Raw genomic sequence first — 21,447 nt, forward strand, 5'->3', positions numbered from 1 at the left:
AATCAGTTACACATATATGCACTCTTTTTTTAGATTCTTTTCCCATATAGGCCATTATGAGTATTGGGTAGAGTTCTTTGTGCTATACAGTAGGTCCTTATTAGTTATCTATTTTATATATAGTAGTGTGTGTATGTCAATCCCAGTCTTCCAACTTTATCCCTTCCCCCTCCCCCTTATCCCATGGTAACCATAAGTTTATTTTCTGCATCTGTAACTCTATTTCTCTTTTGTAGATAAGTTCATTTGTACCCTTTTCTTAGATTCCACATATAAGCAATATCATACGGTATTTGTCTTTCTCTGTCTGACTTACTTCACTCAGTATGACAATCTCTCGGTCCATCCATGTTGCTGCAAATGTAGCCTTTATATAGATATTTTTCCTAGAGTTAGAAAAGAGAGCCTGACTGGCAGTGAAATTTTTATCAAAAGAATGAGTGAAGGAGATAAACACAGCTATACTAGAAAGTAGAGGTGGCCAGAAAGACAAAAGAAAGAAAAATTTAATTGAGCAAATAGAATGGATGGGGAACCTTTTACAATGAGAGATTTGGAGGTGAGTCATTTTTCCAAATTTTTTAAAAGACAATTTAAGAAGATGATGTGTTTTTGAAAGATGACATAGTGTTGTGTTATAGTTACCATTTTGTGTTCTCGCCATTCACTTTATATGATAAATGCTACCCATGTTTCTACTTCATCTTTATAACTTTTTTTTAGTAGCTGCAGCATTCTGTTGGGTTTCTGTACCATAATTGACCAAACTTTTTAATTTCTATTGTATTTCTACATCTTCCCCAGTGTTTTTTATACTTACACACCTAAAGCTGTGGTAGAGCTCTCCCTATAGGAAGTCTTTTGTTTCTAACGAATTACTCCCTTAACTTTAGCATCATTTTGACCTTGGTAGGTGTTGTTGTTGCCTTCTGAATGAATTGTACCAATTTTAAATGCTAACAGCAACATGTTATTTAATCTTTGGTATTTGTTCATTTAAAAATTGTTCACAGTACTCTAGAATGATAATGTCTAGTCTAAAATATCAAATTAAGAAGAAATTTTTTTATGAGAAGAATATACCCAAGGACCCTCTGCGTTCCTAGGGTTCTTGGAAAACAGCTTCAGGTTATTCAGAATCAAGTATTAGGAAGGGAAACTCTTCTCATTTTGCCCCGAACATTTTCAGGATCAGATCGGGGTCAGTTTTATCCCGAGTTGGGTAAAGGCAGAACATACGGTAGCCTGAGTTTCTGCAAGACTGTGGCTCTGCTACACAGTTACTCTGGAACAGGCCATTCCTGTAAGTTCATTGGGTAGCGTGTGTTTTTAAACACAAAACTTATCAGAGTACAGGGTAGAAACGGAGGAGAAACAGAGTTCAGGGAAATAAGAGTGAGTTTTTAAGCATAGTCACGAGATGCCCGAATGTTCTGGAATGCCAGGATGAAATGGGACATTCTTATAAATTTGGAGTGGAGGGTGGAATGGAGGAAAATGAAAGGGGAGGCACATGGCAGCCAGATGTATTTTTATCTTGTGGTGAGAGTGTGAGAAACAGGATGAGTTTGTTGGAGGTCTTCGCCTCAGACAGACTTATAGACATCACTGAACTGTGAGAGGGTTATTAAACCATTTAATTTCTTTTAAAGTAGGCTCTTATATTCTTCCACACTTTAATTAGTTATGCATGTATATATGTCTACACACACACACACACACACACACACACACACACACACACAAATACACCCATGACCAGTGGAACTACCTGCTAATTGCAAATTTTTAACAGCTTTGTTGAGATATAATTTACATACCATACAATTCACTCATTTAAGTGACAATTCATTGGTTTTTGCTGTGTTGCCAAAGTTGTGCCACCATCACCACAATTTTAGAGCATTTTCATCACCCCGAAAAGGAACCTCATCCCCATTAGCAGTCACTCCACAGTTCCTCCCAACTCTGCTAGCTCCTGGCAACTACTGATCTACTCTGTCTCTATTGATTTGCCTGTTTTGGACATTTCATATAAACAGGATCATACAATATGTGTCTTTTGTAACTGGCTTCTTTTACTTAGTATACTGTCTGCAAGGTTTATCCATTTTGTATCATGTTTCAGTACTATATTCCTCTTTCTTTCTAAATTATATTCCATTGTATGGATATGCATTTTATTTATTCATTTATTAGTTGATGGACGTTTGGGTTGTTTCTAATTGTAGTTTTAACAAGGACAAAAATCATTGACTTTGTTTGCACACTTTGGAAGCTTAGCTTTAGAGACCGAATATGAGGATTTGCGTGGCTTGCCTTGAGAAATCGGTCAGTGTCTGGTACTCATATCTCAAGTATAAAGAAGTGTTACACACATTGTAAACATTAAATATGTTAAACTTTAATTTAATTAAGTACGCTTTTATACCCTCCTTTTAATTTGCCCTGTCATTTTGTCAGTCTAAGGTTTTTTACATTTAAAATGTTGAGTCTGTTCCTTATATAAGACCTAGAAACTCAGGCTAAAGGGAGAGTGGGAGTACAGTGGTATTTGCTTTGATACCAGGGCGGACCACTGGGCAGCCGATTCCCGAGTGGACTGTGGAGGAGGAAGTGTGCAGGGGGAGCAGCCGTGGTGCAGCAGGAAAGTACAGGCTTACATTTGAGTGGCTTCGGGTCAGGATCTGCTGGGTGATTTGGGAGTCAATCTTTTGAAGTCCGTTTCCATAGCTATGAAAAGCATGTATAAATATCTTCTGTCTCAGATCTGTTGGGAAGATGAAATGAGATAATAGATGTGAGGGTCTTTGATAAATACATGATTATTATTCTCGTTTTATAAAGACCAAATCAATTGAATTTTCTTCAGTAATACTGCAAAACTTGGGTCTCTAGGACTGGATATTTCATAAATGCTTTTATAGTCCTCTATTCCTTCATTCTAATTCTTAAGCTATTATATCATAGAGTAAATCCCACAATTTATTATTTTTTTTCCTACTTCCATTCTGAACTTTAGAAAGTTGTGAGCCTGGGCTAATTAGTTCCATTGAAAATTCATTTAATTCAGCCTCAGCTGGGTGCTCACCACCTAATTTACTCCTTATTGCATTTCCTACCCAGTTGCCTGTGTCTGTTTCCTCACTTTGAATGAACACCTTGTCTCCCAGTTCACCAAGGCAGCTAATCTGACCTGTCTCCAGATCTTCCTTTCCATTTTAAGGTTTCTTGTAATTTCTGACCACTTCTTTCCTGTTGATTGTAAGAGAAAGATATATTTCTTAATACATTTCTAAAGGCATATTCTTTCTTAAGATGAATTCATCCACCTCCTCTGAGACTTTGCTCCATCACTCATGTCTTAAGTTTGCTCTCAGATGACCCTTTTTCGTGGCCCTTCCTCCGATCTCTTCTCTTAGTCTTCCCACTATGCAGGAAGTAATTTTGACTTCCTCTGTGAATTCCTGTAGCAGCATCTCTGCATTCCATAGCAGTTTGTCTAAATCAAATCTTGCCTTGTATTATAGTTATTTGACTATCCTTGTCTTTCCTATTATTACTCATCAAAGTCCTTAAGAATTGAGTCTGTCACTCATTTAAAAAAATATCTCCTGCCTTGGGTCACTACACGACCATTATTAAGTGAAGGATTTCTTGATTCTAAGGGCTACACGACCGTTATTAAGTGAAGGATTTCTTGATTCTAAGGGCTACATTTTCTGTTTGACATTTTAATGTCTGACATTGTGATAGGTACAGTGATCAATGGTGTTTTACAGTTGCTGCTAGCCAGGTGGTAGTTGTGATATACTTGCCAGTGTGTGAGTTTCAGTTGAGTTACATGTATTGTTAACATTACATTGGTTTGTCATTCAAAATGTCTTCAACAAAATAATGAGAAAAAAGTTGTGTACGAAGAAAGTAACAAAATACAGCAGGGTGAAAGTTTGATGTTAGCGAGGTAGTGTTCACTGTTGGATGAATGACTGTATTTCTGTATTTTCTTGCAAAACAGTCAAATGATTTACAAGACCTAAAGATGCCCACAAGTGTCTGAAGACTTGTTATGTTTTGTTAGTGAACTATGTGCAAAGGATTGCTTGTTTGTTACATGATCTACTGAAGGCAGGAGAAATGGTCACATCCCTTGGAATAGATGAGAAAAATTTCAAAGTAATAACAGTGAGCCTGACTGATTCATCTGTTGCAAAGACTATTGTTTGGGTGTCAAGTATCGATTTGTCAGACATTTCTTGCTGTCTTTGAACAGAAGCTGCTCATCTTCCAGTCACAGGTTATGTGATTGAGAAAAACAAAATTATGAGTTTAGTTTGCAGAATGGGTGTCAGTGCCTTAGATGAAATGCCTGGAGACAATTGTCAGGTAATTTGGAGAAATGCTTTATCTCCAGTGCTTTTGGTGGTACAGAGGATGACTTTGTGAGGGAAGAAACAGACACAGTAGACGTTGAGTCAAAACACGATGAAGAGGGCTTCCCTGATGGCACAGTGGTTGAGAGTCCGCCTGCCGATACAGGGGATGCGGGTTCGTGCCCCGGTCCGGGAAGATCCCACATGCCGCGGAGCGGCTGGGCCCGTGAGCCATGGCCGCTGAGCCTGCGCGTCCAGAGCCTGTGCTTCGCAATGGGAGAGGCCACAACAGTGAGAGGCCCGTGTACTGCAAAAAAAAAACCAAAAACAAACAAACAACAAAAAAAAACCACGATGAAGCATAGGGCTCTGAATCTGAATACGTTTTAGGAATACTTTAACCAACTTATTTCAGTTTTTTAAAAAATATATGTACAACAATGGTATAAGATAAAAACCTATGTCTACATATGTTCAAAAGAACTCTGGATATGTAAACATTAAAAATAATGGTTCCTCTTACCATTAATGTTGCCTTAGATTTTTGAAATATAGTATCTGAATATGAATAAGGTCCCTAACTCACTTCAAGCATAATTTTACCACCTAGTTGGAAACTAATAAAGTTGGTCATAACACTCATAAAGTTGGTGGTAACCTGGCAGAAGGCTGTCACAAAGTATAGTGATCCATTGGTTAATGCCAGTGCGATTTAGTGACTCTAAAATCTAAATGGTCAAGAGAGATACGCAGTTGATTAGGATAATTAACACCTTAGAAATCAGGACAAGAATTCAAAGTGAAAAGGGACCCATCACAACCAAATGCCTTTAGTGGAATCAAAGCATTTCAGAGATCAGTGGTCTTTATTTGTCTGGTCCAACATTTATTTTCCATAATTCAGACATCACATGGAAGGGTGATGAGACATGACACTCAGTGACTTTGTTCAGATCTTTTCCAACCCTAACATTCTGTAATCCTGTTATTTTTGACAAGCTAATAGTCGATAAATTATCTGTGTTCTTTTACCGCTTGGCCATTGCAGACCATGAATCAACCTACTAGAATTATGCTTATTCCTTGTATATTGAAGTGTTCATTTTTTTAGAAAATTTTCTCACTTTTTCTTTTTATGATAGTTTTATTGCTTTCACTGTAAAGCCCTAGATTTTCAAAACAACTTTTAATTTAGATGTTATGCATGCTTATTGTGAAAAATAGAAAATTTAGGTAAACAAAAAGAGTCCAGTAAAATTTTATCAGCCAGAAAGAACTGTTAACACTTTCATATGTACATTCTTCTAAAGACAGCAGTATGGGTACGTGGATACTTAGAGGAACATTTTTAATACAGAAGCATCATACTATTTTGTAAATTTTTATGCTTTTTTTTCTCTTTTAAAGAGACAAGTCATGCTGTTTTAGGTCTAATGTGAGTGAAAATAAATTGTGAGTTGTTTTTTTAATTCATGTAGTCATGCTGTAATACAGATTATAGATCTTATTGAATTACACTATTGGTTTTCTTTGTGTTAGAGCAGTATTTAAATTTATGTAATATGCCAGATTGACAACTAAGAATAATCTTACTTTAAGATCCAATAGGTGTATCTAATCCAAATAATTACTAGGATGAAATTGTTTGTTGCTAATTTGTTTCTTAACTCGTAAATAAGTACCTCTTTTAGAGTTTTAATTACTAATGTTATATTGATTCTTTCTTGCCAATTTGAAGACAGATGATAAAAAAATTGATAATAATTTTAGATTTTTGTACACCCCCTAGATGACTTCCGGGAGTTCAAGAGACTTGTCCAAATTTCTGTAAATTCACTTATTGTTCTTCTTAAGAAGAGAGGGCTTTTGTTCCCTGAGTTTTGGCAAGCAGAAAAAACTCCATTTTTATTGAGTGCTAAGTTATAAGAAAAGATGCTTTTGATTATGACCCTAGAGAGGAAGCTTTAATCTTCATGTAGAGATGAATAGTGGTCATGCTGTTCTTTGGAAGAACCTTTAGATCATTATTTTAAAAAAATATTTATGCCCTTTAATTCTAGGCAATATAAGTTAAAAAGAAACTTTTTATGTAACTGGAAAAAATTGAGTAATGTCATAGATTAGGTAATATTATATCAGTATTCAATTTCCTGATTTTAAACATTTTATTATGGCCGTGTAAGTGAATGTACTTGTTCTTAAGAAATGCACGCTGAAGGGTTAAAGGGACATGATGGCTGAAACTCTCAGTGCTTAAAAAAATAACGTGTATGTGTGTGAGTGTACACACACAGAGAGAAAGAGTGAGAACGCAAATGTGGCAAAATGTTAGCAATTGGAAAATCTGGGTGAAGGGCCTAAGAGTCATTTTTTTGGTAAGTGTGAAATTGTTAAAATTTAAAAAAATTCTTGGAAAGGGTCATTTTCCATAATCAGAGAAGCTTGTTTATACCAGAAGATTTTCTAAAGGAAAGATTTATAGTTACGATTTATTGGCTAAAAAAAGTGGTAGCCTGGGATCTACATGGGATGCTGAGTATTGTTTTCAGTCGCTGAAACCATATTTATTTCAGTCAGTCTGTTCAGGACTGACCCAACATGGTTACCTCAGCTTTGGTGTGTCAGAGAGTGTGGGCTAACGAAGCAGGGACTTTGATTTCAGTAGGAATGAAGGGTATCACAGAGACCACTTAACTTCACTGCTTGGTAACCTGTAACCTGCGTGAAGCTTCTTACAGATGCCAAGTGCTGGTCATAAAAGAACCTGGGTCAGATGAGGTGTGAACGAGTGCATTTTAACTTCTCACACTTCCTGGCCAAAGCCATTGCCTCTTTTTTGATGCTAGGTCAGTAGCAGTATCATTGTAGGAATTACAATACAGACAGGCACAGAGCACCAGAAACTCTGACAAAGAGGCGTATTAACTGTGGGCCGTGCATTTCATATATTTTGGTACAACTTTTCCTCCCTTTTCAGTCATTTTTCCAAGAGCTATCTGTCCAGACTTCTTAAGAGCAAGAGAGCAAAAAACAAAAATATGTGAAGAAATCTTGATTACAATTTGTTCGAAAATTTAGGGAGTAGTTAAATTTCAGCTTTTCTTAAATTCTGAGTCAATTGGAGAATGATGGGGAAATTGTAAGAGAAAAAGTGCCATTGTGACACTCATCTGAGGAATGTAGAGTACTGGCACCCTCAGCCTGTTGATAAGACCACGCTGAGTTTGTTGCTTGTTGAAGGGAATGGGAAACAGTACCTCTATCATCCAAGTGGCCTCTCGGCCAGAGGGGCAGAGCTGACTTGTGTGTTCAGATTACGATTTTGGTTTAGTCGGTTCTTTCAGTGCGGGTCTTGGTTAGGATTGGGTAAACCTAATAGTTCAGAATTGCTGAGTACAGCAAGATGAGGATTCCTGAGGAGGGGAGCTCAAAGAGTCCTTGGGGGTATGTCCCTTGATGCTTGCTGTTGAAAAGCTGATGGGTTTTGTAGGAGGTTTTTGGACTCAACAATATGTGAGTGCTAGGAGTGTTCTGTGTTATATCACTTAGTCCACAGGCAAGCCCATTTTAGAGAAGTGGAAATGAAAGGTCTAAGGGGTCACATAAGCAGCTTAGGGTTGTACACATGGTAGATGGCAGTACCAGGACTTGAGCCGAGGTCTAGTTGACGTCAGAGCCCAAGTTTTCCTGACTGATAATGCTTATGGCCAAGCCGGCTCGCTCTTCACATTCTTGAAAGAGTGTAAACATGCAGTGCTTGAAATGTTTGGGCTTCCTGAGAAGCAGACCCCGAGACAAGGATTTGAGTGGAAGTGGTTAATTTAGAAGGTGAAAGAACCACACTGTAGGGAGTGGGGAAGTGCGACAGGAAAGGGAAGATAGCATTTAAGGGGCATATTATCAAACCAGACGTCTGTGTGAGCGACGGGGGTTTATCCCTCCTGGGAACTGGGAGCTGGTTTAAAACACACACTTGAGTTGTCCCACCCAAGGCAAAGGGCAGGGGTATGTCGTTTGGTTGGGGGCTGCTCCCTGCGCTTCTAGCCTTTCATGCTGGCGACAGAGCTGGCTCTAGCACGTCAGGCAAAGGCGCTTACATTTGGAGATCAAGTATGTCAGGGGATGAGGGCAAGGGGATAGGGGCAGGGCACCGGTGGGATCTGCCCAGGCCGTGATTCCAACTGAAGACAGGAAACTGGTTTGGTTTTCTGTAGACTCTATTAATGCAAATGGGGTACTGTAGACTTCTGTCTGTATCTCGGGCCCAAGAGAAGGCAGGAGCGGGGGTGGGGGGAGTCCCAGAGCTCATTGCCTGTCTGTGCCCCTGTTTGCCAAGCTCACTTGCCCATCGCTGCCAGGAAGGGGAGACGTAAGGGTATTTGGGGGCTGTTGAATAAGTGGTAGACGAGCAGATGCCAGGGAGAGAAAGGGACAGATAATCTCGAAAGCTCTGAGACAAATGGGTCCACAGACTGCTGGAGGAAAATGTGTTTGTTGATGAGAAACGATTTACTTTTTCCTCTTGTGTGACAGATAATGAACTGAAGTATGAAGTAATCTTTTTTTATCAAACTGAAGTTCACCAACATACTAAATAAAAATCTCTGGGTCTTAGGCAGAAAAATCACAAGCACGGAAGTGGGAGTTCTTTGATTGTCGGGAATATTTCCTCATTATCCTGGTTTGTTTCTCCTCGGCGGCAGTTAGAGCACTGTTAGTGGGCCTTGTGGTGTCTGTGGATGTCCTCTCCGCTTCGGACCTGACTCTCCAGGGTGTGGCAGAAGAAGCCAGCTGGTCTTTCTGGGGAAAGTCTTTAGAAGTACCTCATTAAAAGGTGACAATATTGTGTGCCTTTGAATCCTCCTTGGACAAAAGGCGGGGGAGGAAGCTAACCTTTTATTTGGCACATTTCATAGCAATTATTTTTAACTGTTTTTTACACAGAATTGCTTCTTCATGATTAAGAATTAGAAGGTATTTTGAAGTACACTTCTCTGTCGTCTGATTTGCGCTGATGTGTGAACCTTAAATATTTCTCTAATATGTATTTGCTGGGGTTTTTCCCTGACTTATTTCAGAAGATTTTGTCTAATTCTGCTCGTCTGTAGCTTAGCGTTTTCACCTGTAGCTTAGCGTAATATTTTTTTTCTTCATGTTACTTGTGTGTCTTTGTCTTAAGTGGATGGCAAATGGGAGTCAGGTTTCTGACTGTTGGAGGGGAGACTACAGACAAATAAGGCTAAAACTATCCATGTGGTAGTGGATTAGAATTGGAGACCTTAAAATGAACTCATGTTTAGCTTAATATAGAGTCAGATGGATACATACAGAAATATTTATAGATCTGTGTGTGTAAGTGAGCTAGTTATTTTACACATGTGTTTCCTTTTTCTGTGAGCTGCCAGGGCCCAGAAGCAAGGGCAGCACAGCTGCAAGGAGCACACCTAGTACCCTGATCTTGGTATTTAATAACATTTTCCAGAAGAAGGAACCAGTGCTTCTTGGAGAAATGGCTGAATCCAGGGCTGGGGCAGGAAGCAGGGAAATGCTAGAAAAAGAGACAGAAAAGGGGGGGAGGAAGGTGAGAGGAAAGGAAAGGGAAAAGAAGGGGAGAAGAAGAGAAAACAAAAACCTGACAGACATACCTCAGCCAAGAGATCAAGGTCAGCATCAACAGCAGTGTTCTGTTGATGGCGTGTGTGCTCTTGGTGTGATGCCCTGGAAATGACACATTACCTCTGTGGTCTTCCTCCTCCAAACTCAGTAACCTCAGTCAGACTGTGTGAAAAACATCAGACAAACTCCAGTTGAGGGTCATTCTGCAAAATGACCTGACCAGCATGCCTCAAAACTGTCAAGGTCATCGAAAACAAGGAAAGTCTGAGAAACCAACACTGTCTGGAGGCACCTAAGGAGATATGACTACTAAATGTAATGTGGTGTCCTGAATGGGACACTGGAACCAAAAAAGGACATTAAGTAAAGACTAAAGAAATACAAATCAAGTATGAACCTTAGTAATAATAACGTATTAATATTGCTTCATTGGTTGTAACTAATGTATCAGACCTAATGTAGGATGTTAACAATAGAAGAAACTGGGTGTGGGGCATATGGGAACTTTCTGTACTATCTTTGCAACTTCTCCGTAAATATAAAACTATTCTAAAATTAAAGTTTTTTTTAAGTACATTACAACATCAAAATAAGGAGACATAGTGGCATGAAAATATTCAAAGAATGTATAGAATACTGGAAAACCAGTCATTGAAACATTTTCTTCAGTGGTAGATTGCACAGTTTCTAGGTTGTAGTAAGTTTAGTTATTGAATTCTTTTTTTTCTTTCATTTAATAGTACGTATTACATTTAGTCATATAAATTAATAAAGCCCTGGGTAGTACATTCCATAAAGTGCATTATTTTGTACTATGTTAAAATTTAATCCATAAATGAAGCGTGAAGGAAGAATTCTGTTTTCCTCTCGGTTGTCTTACTTGTTTTATCAGTTTTGCTTTCTCGTGCTAATGTTTTTACTTTATAGACTGATTCCACCTCAGAGGATGTAGCTAACCCGGCCTTTACGTTTCATCAAGAGAAAACATGCACCATTTACGATAGGCCTCATCGTCTTCAGTTACCATGTTTTCATTAGTGAATATATACTTGTAAAAGTGGTTTGCGTAGTGATCCTCCCAGAACACTGTGAAAGTACAGATAGTTTGTATCTTCTCTCCCGTTCTCATCGGCAAAGGGCATTTGCTGTTAAATAATGAGGTTTTCTTCTAATCTCACATACTTCACGTTGGCACCTTTTAGGGATTTTTTTTTTTTAATGCATTTTCACTGGGTAATCTGATGGGCTTCTTTATAGTAGCTTTTTTTGGTTTTGTTTTATAATAAATTCATGATTTTTCAGCATTCTGAGTCAACCCTAGGTGGTAGATATTTTTCTTCGTTTTCACCAAATTCATGAACTGCCATGATATAAAGACCCTCTGTAAAATTACTTTGCGCCCTTCAATTTTCTGCATCAGGATAGAGTTTTACAATTCCATAGTGGTTGCTAACTTGTGTATCTAAAATGCTTGTTGAAATTGGCAGTCCCTTCTAGGTTCCACACTTGTCACATGATACCTTCATTGTCATAGCTTGTAGCAATGTCTGATTGTCACCGGAGGTTTTGGTACGATGACTGTAGTTGTGAGAGTTTGGGTTGGCATGACGCGGTAATACTTGCTATTTGCATAAGTTTGAAGTTTTTAAAAATGTGTTTCCCTTTTTAGTTTTTCAGACATTTTGTAAACCATATAGGAATTCTTGTTTCGATGTGCTTCTTTGTATATTTGGCTTGATTCATAAAACAGATATAATCTTGACTGGTTCAGAGTTTAGTTCTTCATTAAAAAAAAAAAAAGAGTAGGCGAGAACGTATTTTTCAGAATGCTTGGAGCAGAGTAAGTATGAGACCTTGAAGGAACTACCAGTTCCTTCTAAATGTTAGAGGATCAATCGTTATTTTGGATCAGCGCTCCCAGACCCCCAAACATAGGCAGGCAGTTAAGAGCTTTCTCTAGTTTAACACAAATTGTCAGAATCAGAATCCTTTAGTCTTGTTCTGGTGAATGAAATTGGATGAACTAGAAATGGTATGTAACTTGCACATCATGCTGTTGGAATTTTGTATTTTCAGTGAATTGTTCAAGTTTATCATTTGTTATAGTCAACTTGAAAGTTAAAGTCAGAGCTTTTTTTCCTGCCCTCTCAATTTATACTATCTTTGCTTTTAAATCAGAAGAACACATGTTGGGGCTTCCCTGGTGGCGCAGTGGTTGGGAGTCCGCCTGCCGATGCAGGGGACGCGGGTTCGTGCCCCGGTCCGGGAAGATCCCACATGCCGCGGAGCGGCTGGGCCCGTGAGCCATGGCCGCTGAGCCTGCGCGTCCGGAGCCTGTGCTCCGCAACGGGAGAGGCCACAACAGTGAGAGGCCCGCGTATTGCAAAAAAAAAAAAAAAAAAAAAAAAAGAAGAACACATGTTTTGAGGTCTCCTTGGAGACCTTCAGCACCTGGGAAGAAGGCACGTTAGGATAGAATACAAACATTTTCAATTTCAAAGGTACCTTGAGAAATCACTGAATGTAGTAGCTTCATATCACAGGTAAGGAAATGGAGGCCTAGAGAGGTGATGTGACTTTTCTCAAATCATTCACCAGATAGAATTGAAGCCAGTAATTCTCAGCCCAGATTTTGCCCCGTTATAACGTGAATTGCGTCAGAATTTTTATCTTGGGTGCCATTGATTCCTTTGTGAGTAGAACAGCATTTTAATTGAGTTATTTAAAATGTCAGTTAGACATAGAATGACCATATGTTCTGGTGTCTCTGAGATCGGCTGGTTCCCACTTATTCTCTTGGCATCATTATTAGTAGTACCCTGTATCACTCTCCCCAGTGTCTGGGTTTAGATGGTAGATTATATGGTTGTCCTGTCAGAGGGACATGCCGTGTTTATTTTCACGTCTTCTTTGTTCTCTTAGTCCCACACAGATAGTCACGTTCCGGAACATGGGCACATTTTAAATTGCTGATTTTGCTTACTCCTATTGATTTTACCACGTAAGTCGTACCCATTGTTCTTGTATCTTAGAGAGGTTCAAGCATTAAAGTATGATGGGCCTCAAATGCGGAGGCCTGTTATTTTTTGGGTAATTCTGCAGAAGTCACTTGGGGAAGCCTGGAAGGTGCTTTACGACGCCGCCCCTGCCCTAGTAAGCACATTTCGTTGGAGCCTTTTGCATCTTGCTACTGGAGTATGGGTAATAGTACAGATCAAAAATTTTTAAATATGTGTCAACATTAAAATTTGGAGTCAATATAGTTTTGGAGGGATAATTCTCATATACTAGGTCATTTGGTCTAAGGCCTCATTTTTGTGGGAACTGAGTCACAAGGCGGTTCAGTGTCCACTGCCTAAAACCCAGCAGTATAAGGCAGTTTTAAAATTCTCCTCCTCCTTGAACAGATTGTAAGACTAGAGTTTTATGGCCTGAACCTTGACTTGATACTGGGTTTCTGTGGTTTGGTGGTTGGTATTGGCCAGGCATCCCACATTTGTACAGTTGAACATGCGTCCTCGGCATGGGCAGCTGGGCAGATGATATAGAAGTGGGCCTGGCTGTGCAGAAGACATGCTGCTCCCACCACGAGCTTCATACCCTGCCTCTTGTTGTCAAGGGTACTTGTATTCGAATGAAAGCTTCTTCAGCGGTAGAGGAAATTTTCACCTTGAGATGCTGCTTGTCTTGTAATTCCTTTCTCCTTATGGGGCTGAATATTGTAACCTGTTACTGTGATCTCGTTGTCTTCTAGTATTGGGGTTTTTTTGTGTTGGTCATTTATGCTGCTAATAGTTGAGTCAGGACAAAATGAAGCATTGTGATTTTGTCCCCCTGCCCACTTAACTTGAGATTTTGATTCAGTATCTAATTGTAGCGGTGAAAATTTTGCTAATTAAAAAAATTTGTCCCTTACATTAGACTCTCAGAGTTAATGTCTTCTTTTTTTTCTTTTTTTCCCTTAAATTTATAAGTTAAACATAAGCACAGATGTTTGATTGTACCTCGAAATTGAGTTTTTTCCAGAGGGCCAAGAGGATTCCAGTGTTCGGAATTAACCTAATGTCCTTTTATCTCTTCCTTGAAATAAAATACACAGTACTTTTCTTCACTTTCTATAAGAATTTAAAGTGATTGACCTAAAAGGTATGATTCTCTCTTGAATACAATATTTCCTAACCCTTTCCTTGCCACCTAGAAAAATGATAGCATTTGTGTGGCAGACACTTCCATCAAAGAGATGATTGATGCTGGAGGCCAGAGGTGCTGCCATGGGCTTAAAAATTGTTTTGGCTATTCTGGGTCCTTTTGCATCTCTATTTAAAATTAACTTGTCAGTTGCTAAAAAAGAAAGAAAAGGTCTACTGGAATTTTGGATGAGATTAAATTCAATCTATAGATTAATTTGGGGACCAACTGACTTATCAATGTTGATCTGGTAACAGTATGGTCTGGTTTATATGGTTTAAAAGGATGACTCCAGATGCTGTGAAGAGTGAACGGGGGGTCAGAGGTGAAGCGAGTGGCAGCAGGGAGACCAGTTAGGCTTTGGTCCAGTCCGTCCGAGGGGTCATGGTGGAGCAGATTAGGACCATCATGGTAAAGATGGAAATGGGTGGGATTGGGGATATGTTTTGGAGGTAGGATAGACAGCATGTGCAGGTGGTTTGGACGTGGTAGGACAGGAAAAGCTCAGCCTGTGGCTGAATTTTGGCTTTAACAACTGGGTGCATGGTTGTACTTGCTAAGTAAGATGGGGAAATCTGAGAGAGGCAGTAGAAAGCTTGGCCAAGGGTTGGGGGTGGGCCGTGTTGGTAATCAGGGGTTTTGTTTGGGGCCTGTGAGATGACCAAGTAGAGATATCAGACAAGGAAGCGGCAGTAAGGAGAGAGATCAGGGCCCGAGATACACTTAAAGGCATGGTGTTGGCTCTGAGCCTATAGTGCAGATGTGCAGAAGAAAAAGGCACCTAGGACTGAACCCTCTCTCACTCGAACATTGAGAAAGTAGAAGCATTTAGAAAAGACAGAGCAAACGAGATCCAGGAAGAATAAGACCAGTGGTGGATGAAGAAAACTAAGACATTGTGATACCATGGAAGCTGACAGAAGAAAACAGATGAGAAGTCAAATGAGACAAGACTTGTTTGACTAAGGAGCAGGGACTGTGGACTTGGGCAACATGAAGGTTTTAGCAGGTGTGGCTTCGAGTGAAGGGGTTCCCTGGAAGACTGACCGGTGTGCACTGAGGGGAAGCCTTAGGGGACGAAGGAGAGAGCAACTCCCACCAGCTCTCAGGAACTTCTGCTGTGAAGGGTGGCGGAGGTTAGGACTGTACGTGGAGGAACACGGGATTGCGGGAGGGCTTTGATGGGAATATGCGGTCGAGAAGGGGACACTGATGAGGGGTGGGGAGTCAGCTGCGTGAGTGAAGTCCCGAGGAGGCAGCGAGGTGGGAGCAGGTGGAAGGGTCGGCCTTTGTTAGGAGAGGGGTTGACTGACCTATAGAAGCAGCAAGGAAGGCAGGACCTAGGCACAGTTGCAGGGGCAGCAAGTTCCTGCCGGTTTTTTTGTTTTTAAATTTTTGACTGCGCTGCGTGGCTTGCAGGATCTCAGTTCCCCAACCAGAGGTTGAACCTGGACCTTGGCACTGAAAGCCCAGAATCCTAAGCACTAGGCCACCAGGGAGCTCCCCTGCTTTTATCTTCTTAACGTAGTTAAGGCAGTTTCATCAGCTGAGATTGGGGTGGGCTGGTGGGTAGGCAGTTTGAGGTGTGAGCCTTTGAGAATGGGAAACAGAACATGCCAGGAAAGTTTTGTAGGATCACCCTGATAGTGAGGATTGCCCATACGGTAGATGCTTGCTTTGGAATTCTTTGTCGTCCACTAAGAAAAAACTTCGAATGTGTTTAACTTTCAGATATAACTTAGAAATGTTGTTGACTATGAAAGAAGACATGCTAATACATTTTCTTATCATGTATAGAGGTTTAATAGAACCTTTTTAAAAACATTCAACATTTGATATTCTTTTTGAGCACCTAGAGACTGAGAAGGAAAGGACCCACAAACTCAAAAGAAAAATGGGCAAAAGCCCTGAACAGATGGTTTGCCCAGAGAGAAATGCAAATTGCATCTGTTTCTCACCGGTTAGGTTGCCAAGCATCTTAACATTTGCTAATAGACTCTGCAGTAAGGGTATGAGGAAACACACACTCTCATTTATTACTGGTTGGAGTGCTACATAATACAGTCCCTAAGGAGAGGAAGCTGGTGAGACCAACCAAAAGTACTGTTTGGCCTTTTACCCAGTATTCTTATGAATTTGTCCTATAGGTACACCTGTAGGGCGCGGCCGGATAGCCATTACGCATGCACTAAGTATGCCGCTAGGGCGTATGCACCTAATATGCTAATCAGGTTTTGAAGCAGTGGCCTATCCAAAGTCCGGCTTGCGAAATGCGATAACCATACGGACGAATCAGGGACTTACACGAGTCCTTAAGCCCTTATATAAGCAGACAGGCTCGAGCGTACGGGGTCTTCCTTCCATCCGCCCGAAACCAAGCTGTACTCCAATAAAGTGTGATGCGAGAAGAATCTAGCGTGTGGTGATTCGTCATTCTGCTGGTCAGAAGCGGCTCGCCGCATACACCACCCGTACAAATGACGATACTTGGAGTTACTCATCGAGTCATTGTTTATCATAACAGAAGGTTGGAAACTACTTTGAGTATTCATCCTTGGGGGCTGGTTGATTAAACTCTGGTACATCCACACAATGAGATGCTATGTGATTGTTCAAAAAGGAAAATCTCTACATGCTGACAGGGAGCGATTTCCAGGTTACGTTTGCAAGTGAAAAGACCAAAATTCAGAACAGCATAGATAGCATTCTGTTTCTTTTCTAAAAGAGGAGGAAATGAGTATACTTTTATTTGTTTGGTTTTGCATAAAGAAACATCAGAAGAATAAACAACAAACTAATAAGTGATTATGTGCTGGAGTCAGAGGGGAACGGATTGCCTGCGGACAGAGGAGGAAGTGAGACCTCTCAGTGTCCATCTTCTCATGTCATTTTGATTTTGAACCATGTAAAGATATGAATTTACTTTAGCCAAAAATAGAGTAGGTACTTTACAATAAAGTTTTGGAAATCGTCGTCGTCTTCGTCAGTGTCATATTATATAAATTGGTTCGTGAAGGTTCGTGATGCAGCAGTAAGGTATGACAGATATAGTAACGGGGTTTTGTAATTTAGGGGCACTGGAATTATTAAGAAAATTGCTGAATAAGTGTTTATGTTTCTGGTCAAATTAAGAGAAAACAGTATCTAAAGAAAACCTTGTCAAAGTAACTGAACCTAAGGTGTAAGTATCTTACTGTAATTCAATGATAGCTTTGTTATTTTTTAAAATCTTTTTAATTGTTTTTGGAAGGTTAACACATTACATTTGGTTTTTAACTGTTGAGAATGTGTCATTGAATGAATTTAAAGTTGCCACAAAATCTTTTTCTACTAATATACCTTACTGTTTTGTATTTTATTACAGACTGTGTTTTTTTTTTTTTTTTCTGGGAACATTTCTGGACTTCAGAATACCCCTGAAAGCTAAATGGTTCATCTTGTTTCAGATGGAGAATTTTGATTGTTGAAAAGCTTGTAGAGAAAATGTGGGAACGTGGAGTCATGTTCCCATATCTTTTGCATTTTCAAAAGAGCTTAAACTGGGTGGTACCTGGGATCTACAGTCCTTTGGATGAATGGGGCATTGTATCTTCCCCTAAGATGCTATGACATCGAGTCCTTGAAATTTATATGCGTCCATCAGATCCCTGTACCTAGCCTTCCATCTTTGTTCATCTTTGTTCATCAGCTCAGCCATGGATTTGCGCCTCTAGCAGGGTGCCTGGCACGGGGTAGATTATTGAATTAATTTCCCTGGGCTTCAGTTTCCTCGTTGATAAAATAGGATGATAGTGTCTGTGCCCTGCCAACTTCTCTGGGTGCTTCTAAAAGCAAATGAGGTGATCATGTATTGTGAATTCTTTGTAAATTGAACATTTCAGCTCTTATTAAGGATTTTCCACATATTACTTGATAATAAGTTCGTTCTGTTATTATATTTTTCTTATATCTGAATCTGGAGCTTTCTTCATTTTATCTTTTTCTAGATCTAGTGGAGAGCATGAAAACATCCCTCTTTTCCCTTTAGTTTCTCTGAGTTTTTGTCTACCTGTCAATTGGGGATAAAACCTAGGGTGCTTATATGAATTAAAGCTAGTGTATATAAACTAGTCATCACAGTGATTTGTAGAAGTAACTGCTAACAAAATGGTAATTTTTTGTTTTGTCATTGAGTGATTTTTTTTTTTCAACCTAGGATGTTTACTATTCTAATGTTACTGTGAGCCACCTGCTAAAATACTTGGCACATAAGTTGTTGCTCACCCTGTAGAACAGAGTATTTGAAACAGGGGTCTGAGGAAGGATTCATGGAGCTGGTAGCATTTATTTAAGTACCGTTGTCTAGTGGGCTTATATGCTGTCCATCAGTCTTCCAGTGATCAGCCCTTAAAGAGGTATTTTTTTAAGTTGGATATACTCAACCGTGCTCAAATTAATGCCACAATTATGAGGGGAGATTTGGGGGTGGGGTGGGGATTGGTGGAGAGTAACTAGTAGATAATAGAAAAATTCCACTTGTAAGTAATCTTTAATCCGCAGGATTTTTATAGCAGATGTTTGCATTTTACCTACCCCACAGTACCCTGTGTACCTGCCATGCTGGATAAATAAAAAGTGCTGATGAATTTGCACCCTGGTGTCATAGAAACCAAAGATTAAAGATTAAAACAGCACATAGTGATCTGGTCTCCTAGGGCAAAGTGAAGCATGGTGCTGAGGCAGTTATTTGGGTAATTCAGACCCAAATCTGGTTTATGAAAATGGATGCAGCGTTTATTGAACACTTACTGTGTGCCAAGCTCTATGCTAAACATTCTGTGTATTATATTGGTTAATCTTTAAAATATTCCTTTGAACTATATGTCTTATTATCCTGACTTTACAGGTGAGGATATTGAGACTTGGAAAGATTAAGTAGCTTGCCCAGGGTACACTAAATGACAGAAACAAGACTGAAACCTTGACTTTGTCCAACACTGAAACCTGTGACTTTTTTCCCCTGGGTAGTACGAGCAGTCATCCCTTTGCCAGAGGAACTTGGTATGTCACTTTTCAGCTTTGGTGGTAAAATCTTGACTGGTAGAAATAGAAGGCTGCAAGAGAAATAAGCAAAGAAACTGTTTTCCTTCACCTGATAAGATGTTATGCCACTACTTTTGATCAGAGAATGACAAGAGTAAAATATTATAGAAGGACCAACTAGGACAAAGAACAGCCGGCAGCCAGCAGACAAAGAAGAAAGCAGTTGAGCTTACACTTCGGAAAGTTTGAGCTGAAAATGAAGTCTACATGGTATGAAAAATTGAGTGTGGGTGTTCCAAATAGAGCTACTAGACTCTTCCTGTACAGGGGCTGGGAATTCCATAGAATTAAAGATTCATATTCTTTTTGCCTATAAACCTTTATCTCATGTATTTAATTTGTATAATAATGTCCACTCTAGCCTGGTCTGGATGGTGACATCAGACAGCACGATTTGAACACCCTCCCACAGGGAGCTCTAATGTTCAAGTTCCAGACTCCCTACTCATCTGGCTTCTTAAATCATGGTCTCCCGGAGTGTTTCAAACCCAAATTGTAGGGAACCTGAAGTTTACTCTGAAAAAATTTCTTGTCTGAGAATTAAAAGCTACAGCTGTGTAGGCTTGTGCGTGCCCTGACTCTGGGTATACTGGAGGGAGTAATTTATTTTCTCCTGTGGAGGATTGTTTAGATGTCTTGAAAGTGTGTGAAAGGAATTTTTGATCTCCAAGGCACATTAAAATGATTAAGATTTCAAAAATACGAATTACTGCTATACACAAGGAAGAGATCTGAGAGTGATACTTTTAGTAACACTGCCTGTTTTGCCCGGTAGTCTCTTTGTAAAATCCTGTTTGTGAGGCAGTATGTTTAATTTCAGGAATGTGGCTTTTGAGTGGAATATAGTAAGTACATTACCTTAAAAAGGAATGGACATTTCTGTCTGCTATTTTAATTGTATTAGTCAGCATCAGCTCACAGTTTCTCAGTGGGGACTAGAATTGGAGCAGCAGACATAGCAAAATATGCTGAAACTTCATTTTAGGTAAACGTCAAGCCTCGCAAACTTTCTGTCATTCAGTTTAGTGATCTGGTTATCGTCAGGTTAGTGACTGAGCTGGAGTAGAGGGAAAGGTGATGAGAACTGAGGAAATCGAGGCACTGTGCGTCGTGCTAGTTGGTAGTATTGAAGTTGCAGACGAAGAGGAGATTGCAGACCACTTCTGAGATGTGTCTTGTAAACCTCCTGTACCATCTGTTTTCACTGAAGTAGTGTAGCAAAAACCTCTTAGGTTTGTGTCCTTAATGCTCCGCAAGTATTTTCCTTCAACAAATCGGTGATTTGTACTGATGATTTGAAAGCCCGGAGGTTAATTGATCACAGACTAATAGGTTATTTGACAGGCTTGGCCGTCCTGCTTACTTAGCTGGAAGAGTAGGGATGCTTTGTAACCTTCCTGTTGAAAAAAAATTGTATGTGTGTGTTGGAGGGTGTCAGCAGGAAGCCGACTTTACTGTTTCTCTAGTGATGTGATACCTGCCAGGACCTAGAGCTATATGACCGCCCCTTTCTCCCATTCCCCTAGCTCATGGGCTCTCAGTAGGAGCGATTTCACCCCCCAAGGGGTGGGAATTGCGGGGGGGGGGCTAGATGGTTAAAAAGAAAATCTTACTCTGCGTGTAAAGCATGTATACACACACATAGTATGTAAACAAATATACATTATGTTTGTGGTATTAAAATTTCATGGAGGGGCAATTAGGGAAAAAAAAAAGCTCTGGAAAGACTTCTTAGGTGTGGGGAGTGGGGGCAGTCATGGAAAAAGGTTGAGAGACACTGCCCTATCTCTGTTCAGGTAGGGAAGAGCAGGTGATGGTATCAGTATCACTTGGCGTAGAGAGAAGGAAATGAAAATCTCCCATAAACAGCTTCAGTTTTCTTGATAAAGTTGGTGTAGTTACCACCAAAGTAAGGATTAACAAAGGTTGGGATCTTGTGAACGGAAAGGTTTAGACCTCTTCTATGGGAATAAGGGTGGCAGTGTATGCTAGCCCTCCCCGGCGAGTGGCCAGGTGGGTCTGTCTCTTAGGAAAATAATGAAGTTGGTGAAATCTGCCTTGTGTCTCCTTGAGGGTCTTCTGCTTTTTCCTCTCCTCTCCTAATGAACACTATATTTAGCTAGCTGTTTAATGGGAAAGCTTATAATAGGCTTGTATATACTAAGGTGAAAACGACTGATGATAAATT

General features: G+C 39.9%; 1 protein-coding gene across 2 annotated transcripts in view; it reads left to right on the forward strand.

Moving 5' to 3' along the window:
* RAD18 (RAD18 E3 ubiquitin protein ligase) overlaps positions 1-21,447 on the forward strand; it is a 125,847-nt gene that overhangs the window by 90,902 nt on the left and 13,498 nt on the right. The window lies entirely within an intron of this gene.

The sequence above is a fragment of the Phocoena phocoena genome, chromosome 10 (assembly GCF_963924675.1).
Source record: "Phocoena phocoena chromosome 10, mPhoPho1.1, whole genome shotgun sequence".
Taxonomy (NCBI): domain Eukaryota; kingdom Metazoa; phylum Chordata; class Mammalia; order Artiodactyla; family Phocoenidae; genus Phocoena; species Phocoena phocoena.